Here is a 15,107-nt window from a genome sequence, read left to right as displayed (position 1 = left end):
TAGGACACGTTATAACTGTGGTAGCATGAGTTACAGGCATTGATATGAACTTACTCAGAAACTTTATATTCAATGAATAATAAAATTAATTTAATCTTATAATCAGAGCAACCAAATTACTTAGCACTCCAAGAAGAAATAAATTTATTATATAGAAATCATATCCATTAGCTAATTTCTTGCATCAAGCAGATACTCCAGTCTCACCCACTGCTGTTAACCACAAATCAGCCTGTTACATCACATCTTGCAGTCTGTCCAAGAGAAAAAACAAGTAACTCTCAGCAGCAGCTCTGTCCCACTCACAGAGGAAAGTGAAAAAGTTCTTTGTATTCTGCAAGAAAGCTCTCATCAATGTGGATGCCCAACCATCATCCCTTGTCAACTTGATGGTCAACACACTAAATGTACTTCTTCGGCAATTGTGCTGGACCCCAGACAGCGAGCCGAAAATAAAGTACAAGATTTAAGAAAAGATCCAAACAAGATCAAAATACTCAGTAAATCTTACTGTTACAAAATTTTCAAAAATAGAACACAGAAATATAACTACATCTGTGTAAAATAAATAGTTTTCTTGAATTTCTTATTATTTGTGGTGGATGGTAAGATATCAAAACAAAAAGAAACTCTCATTAGATTTGTTTTAAATACATTGTCACTACAAGATTCTACATCCAAACTTTCTGTAAAGGACAAATGCCAATGGAAAAAGAAGAGTCAAGCTAAAATAGAGGAAGAGTAGAAAGACACAGATAGGAAATTAGTATGTGTATGCTATTAAGCAAGTGTGTATCAGATCACAGGAAAGAAAAAACACTAAACTGAACATTAAATAAGACTTCAGAAATATTTATTTCTGTTGCTTTAGAGCAACTTGAATCTGGGTCTAAGTATAACATTTCTTCCAATGCATTTGTTCTTGGCAAGCATTTTGAACACATTCCAGCTTTTGTAGCTAGACAAATGGCTGAAAATACAAGCTGCATCTCCAAAGCATAAAACTTAATGGAATTAAAATTTCAACACAGTCACCTGTTTGGAAGCAACAGCATTGTTGATCATTCCATTGCTCTAGTTTCTGCATTTAAGTCCTTCTCTTCCTTATTAAAAAGGATGAAATTGCAATTTACTTCATATCTAATTTGAAAGTTAGTAGGACAGCAAATTATTTTAACCTATTTCTTGCATCACCTGTATATACCCTGTTGATCAACACTGGTGTTTATCAACAGCTGATACCACCAAAGATTAGAAGAGCACTTTCATTGAAATTAAAGCTGTTAATGTTTCTAATTTCTCTTCATAAGTAGCAACTATTTGTCACACAGAGATCAGCTTTGCATAGCATTAAAAAAGACAATCTATCCCACCGTAACTGGTAAGTGACTATAGTGTTACTGGGTCAGCAACAGCACCAAAGCTACACAGCTCACTTTTTTGTTAAACTATAACCTCATGTCACAAACACAGCATTCCCACTGTCAAAATGTTTAAAGGGACATACATGTAGTTCTGTACATGTCAAACAAAGCCCCCTCAGAAACCTACAGTCACACAAGACAGAACTTTAAAGCAACAGTAGGGCTTGAAAGTAATGCTTTTCTTCCAAAAGCACAGGACCAACTACCTCAGTGGAAGGGAGCCACTGAGCAACTGTTAGAGGAAGCATTTTTGATACCTACATGGTTCTGATCCATCCAGCCATAAGCAAATAGGAATAATATGAGCCTTCACATAAAACCTCTCTGCACATGATGCTCACAACGGTGCTATGAATTTTAAAGCTTTACCATGAACTACAACAAGCATTGAACAACTTGGCCATGACCATGACAATACTTTCAAAGGACAGCCAGTACCAAGCCAAGCATGACTACATTCTAACCTGTGACCTGCTACATTAAAACTACTTTGCTGCTGGAAGGCCATCAGCTTTCCAGTTATCTGCAAGTTCTAATAAACTATACAAGCTTCCTTTGCAAATGCATGAGCTGTACTTGGCATCGTAGGGCAAGACTTAGGAACTATTTTGAGTAGGTGGAAAACAGCCTCCCCTCTTTTATCATCCCTAGACAGCGGTAGAAAAACTTGTACTGGCAAACTCTGAGGAATAGCTCTGTTTCAGCTGTAGCCCTTACAAAGCTAAATGGGGGGTTGGGTGGGGGTGGGAAAACCAGCTGGCCTAGACAGCATAAGGAAAGTGAATCAGTAACCTCACCTTGTAGCTTTCTGCTAGACTACTGCTAGGCAGGGAGAGGCAGAAGGACACACAAAAAAACCCCTCACAACTCAGGAAATAGTATGAAAAATTCCTAGCAAGCAGCAAAGGTTTCTGAGTTGATGTTCCGCCCAACACAATGCTAAAGGATGGATGCACAACCCCATAAGCTCTCTTCATTGCTTATACCCTATCCTTAACATCAGTGTTCCTCTTCTCAGCCTCTCACACTCCCAAGTTTTCAGGTCCTCTAAATAGTTATAATATTATTCAACAAAGCTATTTCATCTGCTGGTTCTGGTCCACAGCGCAGAAATGGTTTGGGTAATGAACTTTCTTTAATGCCTCAATGCTTTTTATAAATCATCCAAATTACTGGGAAGGCCTCCTCTCCAAAGCATGTTTTGTTGGGACTATTGTCAATACTCTCATTCAAGGTCTGGTAGCAAAAGTAGCTTCTCTTTCAAGTGCTGAAAGCAAATCTTTATTCCTTCTGCAGTTCAGTTCCAAAGTAAACGTAAACATTAATATTTTGGCAAATTTAATTATTTACAATATCAAATGCTTGAGCAGTCATGAATTTCCTCTTCCTTCTCAAAGGTTCTAGTTAGAATTTACACAAGAAGGTTATCCTTAAATAAACCAGGAAATGGAGCCTGAAGTCTGTCTTTAATAGACACAAAAATCACACCTTCAGTCTCAAAATCGCTATTTACATTAGCAAGTACCACAGCAGAACAGGAGCATACCTGCAAAACAAAAACCGCAGGTTTTGAGGACCTGACATTCATACTATAGGCATTTCAGCTCAAGGGTGTGGGTGTCATTACCGGGAAGACAGTGCTGTGGATTGTATCTAGCCTGGTTTTAACTACTAAATACCAACAGTTCGAGGACATGACTTGCATTCTTGGAATATTTTCATTAAAGAGGAATTCAGTTTGTGACCTCCGCAAGTACTCCGCTGTATAAACCAAAGTGATATTAGCAGGGTTATCAATTCACTTAAAAAGCACGTCTCATTCAAACCTAGGTTTGAAAACACGCTAAACTACTCTGGACTACCAAACTCAGTTCATGCCATAGATACCCATCGCAGAGTCTGCCAAGCAAAATAAATGCATAGATCCATTACCTGTAGTTAATTCTCTCAAATAACACAGTTTGTAATGTTAATGGCCAAAAAGGTATACAACCCCCCCCGATCTCTTCCTTCACATGTGTTTTGGTTATAGACTAGTACACAATTGCAGATTTACTAAGACAGAACACACTTACAAACAGAGTTCAGCTTATATTTGAATGAGCTGCAACTGCATCAAAAAGGTTTTCCTGAATTCCTGTAGCATGGTAACATGCTAAGGCTGCTAAGACCATGTACTATGCATTTCACAGCCATCTGACCATTGTAACAAAATGCAAATACTTCAAAGAAAAGTAGAACTTTAGTTTCCTGCATTTTGTTTTTTCACTATCTCTTCTGATTCTGTGTCTTTCACTGTGCTAGCAGGGGCCTTCTGGGCCAGCTACTAATTTACAGAAAGCTTGCAGAAATTTCAACATCCATTTGACTGAAATTCCAATGGGAACTGGAAATTGAGGGACAGAACTGGATGACAGAAAGAGCCTTGTTTCATCAGGAAATCAGACTAGAAGAATCAAAGAGGCAAAAATTTTGTATTCACACGTTTTAGGTGTAACAGATTACAGATAAATAATATCATCACTAATAGGAGAACAAAGTTCAGGTCTTCCTTTTAATTACAAACAAGGATTTGCAAATATCAGCATTTCATTGATGCAGTAATAGATTGAACTGTAGAACAGCACATATGAGAAGAAAGCTGGAGAGAAAACAATATTTAGTAAGAAGGGGGGGAAACAGCTTGAAAATCTGAGGTGGGGGATCCCTATAAGGAAGACTAAGTATTAAGCTGGTTAAGAAACTGAAAGATGAAGCAGGGAGAAGAAAAACAAATGCCCTGAGTGAGAAGCTGTGGTAACAAAACATTTCAATGTAAGTCTAAGAGTAAACAGACAAAAAGGTACTAGAAAGAGCAGCCTGATAGACAAGGGCTAAACAAACTGAATGGCTCAATACACTGGGTCACGAAGAAACAAGATCAAGGAAACAGATCAAAGAGTATTAAATAACACTAATTCAACATTATGATTGATAGGCCAACAGACACAAAAGAGTTTACAAGTGCAACTGGTAATGTATAACTAGTAAGTTTCCATATACAAATAGGACTCTATCTATCAACAAAGGAAACCGTTTGTGTGTCAAAAGACTTACTGGTGTTTCCTGATACACTTAAGCTTCCAAAGTTTTCACCTTGAGGAAGGGTTAGGTAGAGTTTTTCATTTATGAGAAAGCCACAAACAGTGACTAGAACTTCCTATTTCAAGACCTTCCTGAAATAAATTATCCAAGATAATGAGAAACTCCCTCAGAAGTACTATTCCTCAGTATTACTGTTAGTATTATCAATGCATCAACTTAAAAAAAAAAAAAAAAAAAAAAAAAAAGAGACATTCTCACAGGGTCAGATTTCTATGCAATTTATCTTCTAAACTCTTGCACTGACTTACACCATAAGGATCTGGCCCTTGTAAATAAGATCTGTTCCACTACATGTATATATGTTCACAAGTATAATAATTTCTACAGCTCTCAGTAGTCATCAGGGGCAAAACATAGTATTCTCTTCGCACAAGACATTATGGGTCTATGTTAAGGTTGTTGCACAGGCAGTAAGAGGATGCTGGAGACAGTAATAGAAATAAAACCACAGACACTACAAGAGCATATTCAAGGTTCCAGGATTATGAAAATATTTGGTATAAATTACATATCAAGCATTTACAGCTCATGAACTCCAAGGTGTAGGGTCATGTTCAATATTTAAATAAATTGGTGAACATTACCTCCTTCCATGTGGTCAGCGACAATTCAGAGTTCCTTTAAACTTAGGTTTTTCAAAACCGTAAGTAATACTTTCAGATGTTCCAAAACAGTCACCCTCTTCTACACAGTTTACACAGAGAATTATGTAAGCAGAGATACTCGGAAATGCTATACACCCACATACCTAACCACAGGTGACAGAATACAGAACCAACCACCCTTTATAGACTTTAGCAATTTCCATTAGTTTTTCCATGTTTATTTTGAGAATAAATTCCCCTTAATGGCCTGAAAATGCATAATTATGTTTATTGATACTGAGTTTAGGCTATTAGTCAAGTGTTCTCACATTCAGTACTGGACAAAAGTGTCAAGAGGGGCTTTCTGATGCTGTTAAATCCAAAGATAGCAAAAAAGGAACATGTTTTTAAACCCACCCTTGTCCACAGGTATAGTTTAGGAAATACAAACTAAGTGAAGTTTTCTACAGAAATGAGTCAGCTGGCTGCTGTTTTCATTACCAGCACAACATGATCTTCCATGTACTACTTTCAGAGTCTGTATGCATTTACTTTATCAGGCTTTCAAATTCTACTTTGCTAACAACAAAATCTGCTTTCTGAAGGTGAGTAAACATATTTCATTACAAGCAGCAAAGCTTTCATATCTCGTACTGGGAGCCATCCATATCGTTATGCTTTAACAGGTGGCTTGCGTAGTGAGTGTCAAGCAAAGAAACACTTACTTGCATAACATCCTTTCTGCATTTTTATGTAAGCACAAACCAAGCAGCACATACTGCTAGCAAACTGAATGATTTTGGTGCATATCAGATTTTTCAGACTTCTTTATCAATTTTGATTTAAATATCTCATCCATTCCCTTTTCTCCTTTGCTTCAAACTCCAAATTCAACAGAAGAACAACCCACCAAATATTTATTTTATAGATGCAACAGGTTTTGTGAGTTTGGCTGAAAGCATGAGGTCCCAATTTGTCAGGTCGGCTACTTGTAAAGCCTCAACCAGAGTTCTGGTTTGGCTTGCAAAGGAGCCAACACTAAGCACTGAGAAGCAAAATCCATCTTGTTACACCATTATCTTCCTCAACAAATCTAATACGAAACAGAGAAAGCTTCTATAGCTTGACCAAGAGAAAAGATAACCAGCCAAACATACCTTTGTCATTAAACAAAGGCTTTTCCCAACAGACATAGTCAATGCTTTCAGCTGGCTTGCAACCTGCAGTACTCAGTGCACTGACTGCAGTAGCTCATTGCGATTTATGACTGCAAACCAGAGATCACTGAAGTCAAGAAGGTATGACTTATCAGGCTCCAACACAGGTAGAGTTTCACTTGTAATAGTTGCTCCAGTTAATGACAGAGCAAGGGACTGCATGTATACCCAAATAAATGTTTTCGTACCTAGCTCTCAACCTAGGTAATGTAAAAAACCAGAATGTCCATTACTAGCCTCATTCAGTTTGCAGTACAGCAGAAAAATCTGGACTGGCAAGTCTGAATGGCTTCTGTTTCCCAATACTTGGAGGACGACCACGTATGTTAAATTTAAATTGCAAAGGAGAAAAACAGTACTCAAATAAACCCTTATACCTCCACTCAGGTTCTGCAGCCAGGGAAGAAACAGACACACCCCCCCCTCAGCTAAAAGGTTTAGTGATGGGAGGTGCAGCGTTCTTCCTCCATTCATTTCATGACCTTTCAAGCAACATGGTGACACCACCAACCAGCATGTATCATCTGCATTTTCCTAGCACGTCCCCATGCTCTCTCATGATCGCTTCCCTGCTGGCCCACACAGAAGAAACCCTCTAGTGTTAGACTACCTTCTCCACAGCCCCACTCCCACTCCCCACAGCAGTAAGGTGCCACAGAAGGGATGGGGAAGAATGTAAATAAAGCACTGAAGGCAAACGTTACAAATAGCACTGGTAGAAACATTTGTCCCTGATGCCTTGAAGTCTCCTACCAGTGTTGTCTACCTACCAGTTTGTACATAGTAACTCTTCAGTTGTTTTATACTACTAAAAGCACTGTGCCTCCATCATATTATGGCCTAGTTCCTTGATATTTTCCAGTTAAAACAGGATGAAACCTCACTTTTCAAAAAATTGGGGTTTTTCCCCTCTACATGGCAATGCAGAAATAGGTAAGTACACTTTTGCCCACTTCAGTTGACATTTTAGTCTTTTGAGGTGATAGGGAAATTACTTGAATTTTTGGGGTTTTTATACCTGCTCTCAAAGCAGAGGACAAAATCTGATATAGCATCAGTCTCTAAAAAGACTAATGGTAACTCTCATTATTAGGTTTTGAGAATTACAACATACCAGATGTAAAACTTCCTTAAAAACATTTCATTCTCCACTTAAGGCCAGTCATCTCTGAGGTAATTCTCAACAAGCAAACAAGAACCAAATATAACAAAGATCTAACACAAGCAGTGGGTAAAGGATAAATGCCTAAAAAGTTTCATGAGCAAAACTGAAGTGACGCTGCAAGCACTGCAAGCAAATAAACATCGGGGAGATGAAACGTGCAAACCAACAAGCCTTAGAGAAGTGTCAGTGAAGCCACTAACAAAAAACCTCCCCACACCACAGAAAACTCCAAGAAACCTGTTTTCAAAGAACAAGAGCAAATAATTTTTCCCTTTGAAAAAGAGAAATGTGTCAAGACATCCCACAATTTTTATTTAAGAACCTTGACAAGAATGCATTTTTAATCTTAGTGTTGCATAACTATGAAAAAAGTCATCCACTGAATTCAATTTATTTTAAATAAAAATATATTCACTAACATTTCCTATTCTTCCTCCTCCACTGATTTTTTTATTTCAGTATGACATTAAAGTTTCAGAAGATCAGGTTTGGAAAGAGTATTAAATTAAATACCTGTTGTGTAATTTTTCAAGAAAAGCAATTAAACGGGAATGGATAAAACAAAACGAAATCAAATCCAAAAGAAAAAAAAAGACTCAATTGAGGCAAGGAAGAAAAAGCAGCAAACCCTAGGTTTCAAGGGATCACATAATCTTATGTACCACTTACACAAAAACAGAATGAAAAGAAACTAAAAGAATAATAAACTCTGTCAGAAGATAAGGCTGGTTACAAATTCCAGTAAAACAGATAATCCATTCATCTCCATCTGACCTAAGCTTCCCATAAAGCAGGAGGAAGGAGAAACTAGTTTATCTAACAGTACTATTAAAGGCTAAACAGTTAAGAGGTTTTGAATCAATATACAAGATGAAAGGACACGGTACAAAACTCAAGTACACATATATGCAAAAAGATGATACACAAATAAAATGTGATTCCTGTGAACTGCAAAACCTCCACAATCCTGGCTGTATTTTTTACAAGTTGCAGTGCTTATATGTATTTTTCTGTCTGCAAAGGTAAATTCTAGGTACCTAAATCTATCAAACTGTACAATACATTATAGCTTGTAGAACAAAAAAACCCACAAAAAACAAAAAAAGAAATAAGCACAACAGCTATCTCCTAGCCAAGTGGTTGGATTTCACTGGAGTACACAAGTGAACATGTTATATTGCACACATGGGATTTTTGGAGTTACACCTTGCCCTCCAGACTACTATTTCCATTAAATTAAATCCTACATATAGATTAGGAGACTTTGGCTTGTCATATGACAGTACCAAAGATATGTCTCCTGCCCAGCTGCCAAGCCATGCAAAAACATGATAAGAATGAGCAGATGGACTGGAAATGCAAAGTAACAAACCTTAGGAAGTAGTGCTAACGAGACTGGGAGCCTCATTTCCTTTTTTTCCTGTAGACATCACAGCAGAGTTGAGTGTTCAGAAGAGATCTGAAGAGAACAGTGAAGTAATTTTGAGGAGATTAAAGGGAGAATTCCTACCTGTGTTATGAAGGAACAAGGGAGAAAGCACAAAGACACTTTACAGAGTCTGTATCTGATAGGAACACCTTACACTGGCAAGCACATGGCCCAGGTGGAGGTAGGAAGCAAGCCCTCATCGCTGAATAGGATGGGGACACAGTGAAAGTAAAGACAAGATTACATTTCAGCAGGGAGACTAGGAGTGGAAGGAAGGATGGGTGAAGGGAACACAGTCAAACTAGCACATCAGGAAAACACAGAACTTAAAGAGAGCTATCAGCACAGCAAGGCCACACTTGTGAAAGCCAGAGAAAAATCACGTTACACTAAACTGAGATTAGAAAGAGGGGGGAGGGGTGTTTGCCTGTTAAAACATTTATGTGACAGGATGAAAATGGCCATACCTCACAAATTATGTCAAAACTCTGCAAAACCGAGGCTTTTCTTTTTTTTTTTTTTTTTTTTTAATGTCTTTACATTTGAATTCAGAAGAAGACTGATACTGCCGCTAGGAAAGACTGCGAATGGAGATCAAAATGGTTTCAAGAACATGAAGTTTATTAGCTTAATAGAGGTTTACTGCACAATATAGGAATTACATGCAATAATATGTCATTGCAAAAAAACCCAACTCATTTACAGTTTTTAATTAAATAAAAAAACCCTACAGTGCTATCCACATTTAATCACTATGGCTATTACAGAACGAGAAGAAATTCTGAATCTCTGCCAACACCAACATTTCCCTTTACTACAGAAGTGTGCCTTAAATGGAAGTAACACACAAAATAAAATAAGGGTTTTTTTGTCAGTCATGCCAGATGACTATCAATAAAAAATGCTCAGAATTCATTAACAGATTCTAAAATATTTTTGTCTTCTAAGCTTCAAAGAATAGATGTCTCAGAGGTGTAACTACAGAAGTGGGTTTTGGTTTGGGTTGGGTTTTTTTGTTTTAAAAAGGGCTCCTTTTTGATTTGTCATTAAAAATTTTAAAACTCAGGCCCTTTTCCTGAATTTTAATGTATCAAATAGGTTAAAGAATTCCACAGAAATCCTTCGTGTTATGCAAAGTACTGTCCTTGAAAGTTTTTGTTGTTTCTACCCTTTAGCCCACAATATTAGTAATTTTTACAGTTAACTGAGAACTATAAGGCAAGCCCTAAAAAAAAATTGCCTTTAGTTACGGCAACTGTCAACAGCACAGGGAAAATCAAGAATTTTAAAGATAAAGATGCAAAGAGGTGTCTAAGAGATTTATGAACACACCCAACTACACAACTCCCACTGCACTTAATGAGGCACTCCTGAGTACTCCTGTAGGTGTCTGAACAGGGACTACAAATTAGATTCTAAGGACTGTCTGAGCATACTTCACACCTGTAGTCCTCATCAACATCAACTTGGTATTGTGGGCTTTTGGCACCTCTAACAAAGCCTACACATTGAAGTCACTTCTGATTATCTCCATCTGTGCACATTTATTCCTGTATAAAAGTATCTCATCTCTGTTTATAGTTCAAACCACAAGCCTGGACCCCAGGCTCACACGTGGAGAGAGGAATACCAACAGCAATTTATAAAAAAGTAGCGGTGAGGTGTGAATTTTTCAACAGCAGCTTTTTCTGCCCCCCCATTCTCCCCGCCCCTTCGTACTGTACCAACGGTAAAAAAGTACATAAAAAAAAAATAATGTTTAGGATTTGGTACATTATACTTGCTACATTTGGAAAGTCAAGTTAAATCACAGTTGTAGCTCAAGAATTCATAAGAGTAAGAAAACCTTTCTTGAGATTTGAGAACTATTACTGAAAGTCACCTTTTCAACTACTACTCCGTTTTTCCATGTTAAGCAGATCATGAGGGGATCCATATTTTAAGCTTTACATATACCAAATCATCCTCATAATAAGAAAGCATTGTCTGCTGCTCTACTTTTTATATTGTATCAGTTTTCCACATGTATTTAGGATATTTTTATAGTTATATATTTTATATGTTACGAATATAAATACATCCATAACAACATATATACGTATGTATGAATGCAAAAATAGTTCTAATACAGACTAATATCCCAAATGAATGAAGCAGAATCTGAGGAGAAAGGAAATATGTGTGATGAAAGTCATAGGAAGTCATTTTCCATCACTTGTCCTTTCAGAGGGTGGTCAAAAGCTGTTTAATTCTGGTATTCAGGAAAATTATCAGTTCAAGGACTATCTATTACCATTAAAAGTGTATATATTTAGTAAATTCCTTCTTGGCATCACCTTCAGAACATTCATATTAACAGATGGATTAAAAATGTGGCTCACAGGCAGGACAGACTGACCTTTTAGGACAGGACTCATTTAACCTGTGGGCAGATGGGACAGCATACTTCAGGAACACTGCAAGTTTTTGTCACCACTTAGCTCAGTAAAAGTTTGCCTGAGTCACTCACTCAAACCTGAAGACCTAACAGTGTTGTAACTTCCTCAAGTCTTGCAGACTCTTAATAAATTCACTCAAATACAGATATTACAGCCAGGACTTTTCACCAAAATGCTAGTAAGCTGCCTCTGCAGGAGAATATGTAGCTATTTCTACAATTAACATGATTGAGGAACTTGGCCTTGAAAACTGGACAAGACTGATAAAGACCTTGCAAGGGCTGCATGAGGCAGACTGCTGTTGTGTTTTCTTGAAACTCATTAGCATTGCACAGCTGACACCACACAGTGACAATGACAGCCCCAAGGGATCTGACACAGGTTGCAGTCAAGATAGGAAGAACAAGATAAGACTACTAACTTTAAGAAATACTTTACCCTTTGCAAACTGAAGCAGATTTAGTTAACAGTAGAAGCAGGTTAATGGGTTATTACTAAAAGGGTTGTCAAGCATTGGACCAGGCTGCTCAGGCACCATCCCTGGAGGTATTCAAAAAGAAGTGTAGATGCGGCACTTCAGGGACATGTTTTAGTGGTGCATTTGGCAGTGTTAGGTTAGTGCTTGGACTTGATGGTCTTAAGGGCCTTTTCCAACCTAAGAGATTCTATGATTAACCTGGCAAGTTCTCTGACAGGACTACTCAGGGTTGGATGCATGCTACAGTGAGCCTCCAGAGGAACTGCACCAAGATTAGCCTTCTTTACAGACACCAGAGAATCAGAAGTGAAGAGATGGCTTGACTGCTCGCATGTTAGGTGAAAGAGGCTACTTTCACTTTGAAGAAGTTGCAAGAGCTCCCAAAGACATCAAGAGGATACAGTGCTACCCACACTGTTTGGATATGAATCTAGTCTGTGTGATCAGAGTATTAGCTAGCCATACAACCTTGGTAAGCAATCGCAAAATACCATTACCCCTTACTGCCATCAACCCTGATAAACAGGGCAGTCACAGACTTAGTATGAGGGGTCAGAGCTCACAGGTGCTCTGTTGCACTCCAACCAATACACCTGTGACCACAGTAGGCCAGTCTTACTCTTCTGGTTCATTAAATTAGCAGATCAGCTACCCATAACCCACTAAGATGAAAGCCATCCGCAACCACTTCAGTACATTCCATCAAAGGGTATTAAAAAAACTAGTAAGCTACCCAGAAGTGCAAAACACTGTTTTGAAGGTAAACAGATTTATTGCTGGACTACTTAAAAATAATTAAGTATATGCACAGCTGATTTCTGTTGTAGCATGAAAAATTAATCTGTTCTTTTTCCAATAATTCATTTGATCTTGAATAAGGAATTACTAATGCTGAGTGTTCAGGGACAGGAAGAATGAAAAAGAAGTATAACTGGTACCAAGTATTAGATGTGGTCCAAAATAGTTAGAAGCTGGTCTAAGGGAAAGGATTATAGCTTTTTTTAAAGTTTAAATTAAAAAAAAAAAAAAAGAAAGAAAAAAAAAGAAAAATTATCATGGCTTGCAGCAATTTAAGAAGGAATAATTTCCATCATTCAGAAATCCATCTTAATAATGCTACTCAACTTTAAAAAGTGCATTTGTTTACAGTACTGAGAAAATAAAGTCTATTATAAAAATCATCTCCACTCACGCATCTTTGTTTCTTTTTTTGTTAAGTAATGAAAATAGCAGTTTCAGTTAGGAGAATAAAACACAATACACTGAGTGATTACACTGATAACACTTGAGAAGAAAAACTCACCACTGAATGCACTTCAGCCTCTTTTTATAAAAGATCATTAGCTATATTCTACTTCTCAACAGCAGAGGAAAAAGTATGACCCAAAAGCAGCATCTCTTTCTTTACATGTGTATTTTCAGCATTATGTCTGACCCCTCCAACATCCTTAAACTCCTGCTATGCCTGCTAATGACCCATTGTTATAGTGACTGAGCAAGACTTTTTTTTTTTTATTAGATTAGAAAGAAAAATTAACTCTCCTGGACTTTTTAAAAACTCATTCATTTGGCTGAACATGGACAAAGTGTTTCTCACCACAGCAAGAGTGCTTGTTTTCAAACACCTGTTAAGTAGTAATTTACGTAAAAGATAATTTTTGACAGTGAAGGATTTCGCATCTTTTTTAAAATGACAGTTTAGCCTTTCTCTCCCTTTGCCCCTTTTAAGCATTTAATTGTCTTAGTTTAATGATACACTGAGCCACTTAATGATTACATAAATCCCATGCAACACACATTCATTATATCTAAGATTTAATATGAAACTATAACAAGGATTTTTATCTGTGTTCTGGTTTGAGATTCAGATCACATTTTTTTTTCCAGTGCCATAAAGTTGTTATCTGGCTTTGTGAGGGATTAATTTAATTATTTAATTAAGTTCAATTCACAAAAATACTATTAAGTTTGTGATGGTACTCACAGACTCAGACATGCTGGCATGTATTTGGAATACACAAAAATGTTTAGAGGACTGATGCTCTTTATGATAGCTTTTACATTCGAATTTAACTCTAAAAAAATTATCTTAAAGCATCTGTCATGTCACGGAGCACCACTGAAGAGTCTGGCCCTGTTTTCTTTACACCCTCCAACCTGAGATTTAGAAGCATTACTAAGATTCCCCCAAAGCTTCCCTTCTCCAAGGCTGAACAGACACGGCTCTCTCAGCCTCTCCTCCCATGCCAGATGCTCCAGTCCCTTAACAGGTATAACCCCTCCAGTCCAAAGTAAGGCAACTCACTTTGACAGACTTGAAAACCACTCAAACCTCAACACTTCAAACCAGCCACACCATCCAAAATGGCATACATGAACATGGATGTTCTAGAAGTACCCATTAACATTGTGGAAACAATTTATTAATATTTCTGCTAGCACAGCATCACCTGTGAAAAGCCAAATACTAGTCTTACACTGAAATGTTACTGAAATACACTACAGCGTGCAATGCTAAGCATAAAATGACTCAGGGTTGGAGGACAATTTACAGCTTCAACTGTGTCATTAACTGTGAAAGTACTTTAAAAAACAATAGGTACTTTAATGCTGCTCACCATAAGCCCACATCAGAAGCCTTGATTTGCTCTAAGTGGTAATTATTTAACGTGACTGTAAATACCCAAGAACAGCATCAATATTAGCCTCTATGTAACTAGACTCAGTAACACCAGCAGCAAACATGAACCAAGCGATAATATACACACTGGAGACACAGTCCAATGTACCAAGCTCATATACTGTATGGACTTTTAAAGGCTTACTAAAACTTCAGTGAATGAATAAGTTTCATGCTTCAAATCTATTCCAAGCATCTTATTTGGTTTACAGGTGGCTTTTACTAACAACCCATACAGATAAAGAATTTTAGAGCCAATACCACAATTCTTGCACCTTTTACTAGAAAAAGCCATTAAAATCTTGCATTTTTTTTTCCAAGCAACAAGCATCCCTTCATCAACCCAACTTTTATCAAGTGTCAGATGCAAGTAAATGTATTTTGGCCATAAAAATTGGCTGGATTAAGCCAAGTAAATGACACAAGTCTTTCAAAACTGCATTCAAAGAACTGCATCTCCAGTATGAAAGAAAGGATAGTTATAGACATCACTCCACTCAACAGCTTTCTACAATTACAGCATTTTATCAATGAAATTTTATGCAGGG

General features: G+C 37.3%; 1 protein-coding gene across 2 annotated transcripts in view; it reads right to left on the bottom strand.

The window, feature by feature from the left end:
- Positions 1–15,107, bottom strand: part of MGAT5 (alpha-1,6-mannosylglycoprotein 6-beta-N-acetylglucosaminyltransferase) — a 133,141-nt gene that overhangs the window by 92,867 nt on the left and 25,167 nt on the right. The gene's annotated exons all lie outside the window — the stretch shown is intronic.

This window comes from Falco peregrinus, chromosome 8 (genome assembly GCF_023634155.1).
Source record: "Falco peregrinus isolate bFalPer1 chromosome 8, bFalPer1.pri, whole genome shotgun sequence".
NCBI classification, from domain to species: Eukaryota; Metazoa; Chordata; class Aves; order Falconiformes; family Falconidae; genus Falco; species Falco peregrinus.
The sequence above is the reverse complement of the archived record's forward strand: the minus strand, read 5'-3'. Positions and strand labels throughout refer to the sequence as shown.